This window comes from Globicephala melas, chromosome 7 (assembly GCF_963455315.2).
Source record: "Globicephala melas chromosome 7, mGloMel1.2, whole genome shotgun sequence".
Taxonomy (NCBI): Eukaryota; Metazoa; Chordata; class Mammalia; order Artiodactyla; family Delphinidae; genus Globicephala; species Globicephala melas.
The window spans coordinates 74,917,843-74,922,834 of record NC_083320.1 but is presented as its reverse complement, the minus strand read 5'-3'; the positions used below and the strand labels follow the sequence as shown (position 1 = coordinate 74,922,834).

Below are 4,992 nucleotides of genomic sequence, written 5' to 3'. Positions count from 1 at the left end.
AACTTTATATGGAGTATAATCTATAAAAATATTAAATCACTATGTTGTACACCTGAAACTAATATTTAACTATTGTAAGTCAACTATACTTCAATAAAAAAAGAAATTACTAAAATAATTAAAAGTTATCTCCAGTTTTTATTATTTTAGGATTGGATGAAGATAGATGAAATATTCTGAAGACTCAGCATACACAAAACTTATAATGCAGATTATTTTAGTGTTTTTCATCAAGTGCAGCTCCAGAACACTTAGTAAAGCACTTAGGTAGCAGTGAAACAAGTTAAATTAAATACTGGAGCACACATACACACACAAATTATACCAGTATAGGCAAATCTATAATTAGAAAACTTAAGTTTAGTGCTCACTTCAGCAGCACATATGCTAAACTTGGACATATACAGAGAAGATTAGCATGGCCCCTGTGCAAAGATGACACCCAAATTTGGGAAGGATTCCATATTTTTAAATGAATATTCTTTCTTTCTTTCTTTCTTTTTTAACTTATGTATGTATTTATTTATTTTTGGCTCTGTTGGGTCTGTTGCTGTGCGAGGCTTTCTCTAGTTGTGGCGAGCGGGGGCTACTCTTTGTTGCAGTGTGCAAGCTTCTAGTTGTGGTGGCTTCTCTTGTTGCGGAGCACAGACTCTAGGTGCACGGGCTTCAGTAGTTGTGGCTCACGGGCTCTAGAGCGCAGGCTCAGTAGCTGTGGCATATGGGCTTAGTTGCTCTGTGGCATGTGGGATCTTCCTGGACCAGGGCTTGAACCCGTGTCCCCTGCATTGGCAGGCGGATTCTTAACCACTGCGCCAGCAGGGAAGCCCTGAATATTCTTTTCATACCTCAAATTTAGACTGTTTCTTAACTTTGAAAGTTTTTTCTGTAATTGTGGATCAGGTAGTATTATTAATTCTAGGTAAGTAGGTACTGTAAATCAAAACCCAGAGGAAATATTACTGTTCAAATTTCATTAAATTCCAAGGATTTAAAAAAATGAAAAAAAATTAAGTCTGTATCAGTCTCAGATTCTTTCTAATGGAACAAATATAATGGCAAAACTGGAAAACTAACCTTATATAAAACATTTTATATTTCAAATAGGGTATGGAAACTAGAGTTTTGAAAATGAATAGAGAATTAGAGAACAAAAGATGAAAAAACAAACTTTGGGAGAGCTTTAAAGCAGAGAAAAACTGAGATATAATAGTATCTAAGATAAATGAAGACAAAGAACCAATGTGCTTCAGCAGTACAAATCCTTAATTATATCCAAAATACTCCTGTTCACTCGTATGTACATTAATGCTAATTAAAACACATGATATCACCCTAATATAAACTGAATAACACAAAATTAGTGAGTATGGAGAAACATTCTCTTCTTGATAGAAGTATAAATTATAGCAGTCTTTCTTAAGATTAATTCAGAAATATGTATCCAAATTCCATATTACTTTAATTAGAAACATTCTTCATGAAGAATTGTATGAAAGAACATTCATTGAAGTATTACTTATAATGGGAAAAAAATTAAAACAACCTAACTACCCAGTAGGAGGGGATTAACTATATCATGATAAAATAGAATAATATACAGCCAATTAAAAGAATGAAGTGGATTTATGTAAGTTAATATGAATTTTTCCAAGATGTAAACATAGTATTATCTTACATGTATAAAAGTATACACAAAACAAACATATATGTATGTGTGTCTGTGTATTTGTACTTATTTGAATATGTATAAGATATTTATATCTACCTATATATGCTTCATGTATATTAACATTTCTAGAAGTACAAACAAGAAACTGTTAATAATGGTTATCTATCATGAACTAGAGATAGTAAGAAGGCTCACTTTTAATTTACATTTCCTTACACTATCTGCATATATATTACTTTATAATTTTTTTTAAACTAGTTAATTAAATTTTTTGTGTTAATAACCTCTTGCTACTTATATAAAACCAGCCATGACAGTTCTTCATGTAGATGGGAGACACAACAAGAAGAAAAAAAGGCACATTTCCTAAAAGATATGCATGTTTAGAGATTTAAAATTATAAAGATAGAACCTAAACAATTTGTACTCTTCATTACTTTAGTAAACATTATTAGACATCCACTGTTAGATTTAGGCTAGTTGGGGAACATGAAGAGTAATAAATAGTGTGCCTGCCCATAAGAATCTATGGTCTAGTTGAGAAGATTTAAAAAATAATAGTACAGTGAAAAATGCTGACCATTAATGGTAGGCAAAAGTGGTTTAGAGTACAACAGGTGGAGACATCTCGGCCGTAGGATGTCAAGGGGCCATTCCTAGAGGAGACTAGATTTAAGTCTCAGATGATGAATGTGGTCAGCCAAGTGAAGGAAACTCATGGGCAGCAGGATTCGAAGTGCAAGAACTGCATGGGCAAAAGAAAAAGGGAACGTGTAGGCAGTCCATCATGATGATTTCTTAAAAACAAAAAGATTAATGGTGAGAGATAAATCTGGAAAGGAAAGTAGAGATCTCAAAGGAAAAAAAGGGTACTTTCTGATCAAAAAGACCTGAAAATTTTCCAAATTTTTTCATTCATTAAAATAGTATAGAGATGCAGTTGTCCAAATACACTGAAAAATAAGAATTACCTGGACTTCAGGTTAAAAAAAAGATTCTTGGGGTCCAACACAAATTCATCAAATTTAACTGATAACCTACAGGTATAATAAGTATCCTGGTGATTGTTATTATCTGACAAGTTTAGAAAATTTCGGTAGGTTAGAATATCCATGATGCTGTTATCTTTAGCCAAAACTTGACCCACTGAGAAAAAGCAAACAGATCAAATCAAAAACTTCATCTTTGAATTTATTTCTACAGTGACAAATGTTAAATGAAATATATGACAATCTTAATTCCACCAAGAGCCTATTATGAGATAATTATTTACTTCCTTGGCAAGTCAAACAATTATATTTCCTTGGAAGCATCTAGTAGAACAGAGAAGGTCCACATCCTCTATTTATCTGACTTTTCAGTACAATTTATTACTAATTCAAAGTGTAAGATAATATGAACTAATATTAGTTTTACCTCCTTAACTAAACAGATGAATGACTTCACCAACAATAACTGACTATATTTTAATGGTATGTGTTTCCTGTAAGTCTGGAAATATAGACCTCTTAAGGCTAAACCACAGCAAAGAAAAGAAAATATATTTCTAGTATCTTTACAGTCCTCAAGATGGTGAGCTTATTGGTTTGAGTATTATACGTCTATGGTCTAATTCTAGGCATTGGTCTCCTTGTTGATCATTTAACATTGTTCTGCTCCATTTCAAAAGAATGTGCCCTTAAACCTGTCTACCTCTCAAATACCTGTCATTGGTTAGAAGAAAGTGAGGGAAGAGTATGGACAGTTTCATAGAAAAATATACAACTATTCAATTTAATTAAATTCAACTCAATTCAATTTAACAGAAACTTAAAGAACTCTATGCCAGGGATGCAAAACCATGAACCATGAACTGGAGTTCAAAGGTGTTAGAGCTTGTTAGCAGAGATAAATATGTAAAGAGAAATAATAATTTAATGTTGTGAACACAACAGAAATATATCCAAGGCACAGGACAGTGAGGATCACTGATGGGAAAGTAGGAAGGAAGAGCATATTTATGAACTTAAGATAATTCTAAATAATAAATAAGAGTTCATCAGATTTAGAGGGTATTGGCAGAGGTGAATTCTGAGCAGAGAGTAGCATGATCAAAAGTGCATGGAAGTGTGCATGTCAGAAAACTATAGCATTTAGTATTGATGGAATGTATGTTTTGAGGAGGAGAAGGAGAGACTCAGTCCTACTGAGTCTTTTTTCAAATTTGGAGGTACAAGTACAGCAACATTATGGTGACAGTGCCGTGTCTGTAACAATGGATACTGAACTTGGGAAGCTCTTAAGGAGGTTGAAATAGGTCAATAACATCCCCCAGCTTTTGGTTCTCTTCTTAATCTAAATGGTTTTGTAGGGATACAAATCTGCTATGGTAACCTGAAGACAGTGCATGTAACCACATAGATCAATAGGCAATGCTTGACCAAGTTTTGGTGAAATGCTTGACCAAGTCTTATGCCCTGCAAATAATGATACATGGCTATTGCATGCAGTTTCTTATCTATATTTTTATGGGAGAGTCTCATCCTTATTCCTCATTGTAGTATCATGCAGGTCTACCTTGCCCCATTTTAAGGTATAGCTCCAGGTTTCTCTGTGAGTCTATAAAATTGCTATGTAATATACTTTGTGGATTCATTTGGGCTCCTTGTTTTCTCATTGGCTGAATCTATGTAAGTGCGGCAAGGAAACATGGCAGCTGCCACCATGGTATAGTTTATGGGCTGCTTGATCACTTTACAGATTTAATAGTCCTAAACTCCATGGGAAATACTGCTCCCCCTTGAGGGAGAAATTATGCTTGGAGACACAACTAATAGTAATCTTCAACTAATGTGTATAAAATAGTTTCTATACAGTGAGCATATAAACATTCTATTTTATAGTATGTTAAATCTTACCATAGAAACCATACTATAGAGTAGTGTGAGATTTAAATAACATTTAACATATTAACATCTATTGGACACTTATATGTGCCAGCCACTATTCTGAGAGTTTTATACACAAAATCTATTTTACTCCTCACACCAATTGCTTTATTAGTTCTAATTTATAATACATATAAGGAACTTGGGGTTTGGAGAATTTAAATAACTTCCCCACAGTTAGTGCAGAGCTAGATTGAGCCAGAGCCAAAGTTGAAATAGAGGCAGCCCAATTCCAACGCTCTCTTTTTTTTTTTTTTTTGCGGTACGCAGGCCTCTCACTGTTGGGGCCTCTCCCGTTGCGGAGCATAGGCTCTGGACGTGCAGGCTCAGCAGCCATGGCTCACGGGCCCAGCCGCTTCGCGGCATGTGGGTTCTTCCCGGACCGGGGCACGAACC

At 34.4% G+C, this 4,992-nt stretch overlaps 1 non-coding gene across 1 annotated transcript; it reads left to right on the top strand.

Moving 5' to 3' along the window:
- Positions 1–363: 363 nt before the first annotated feature.
- Positions 364–470, top strand: LOC115851113 (U6 spliceosomal RNA). Its single transcript, XR_004038615.1, has one exon. It is a non-coding gene; the product is annotated as a U6 spliceosomal RNA (small nuclear RNA).
- Positions 471–4,992: the final 4,522 nt, after the last annotated feature.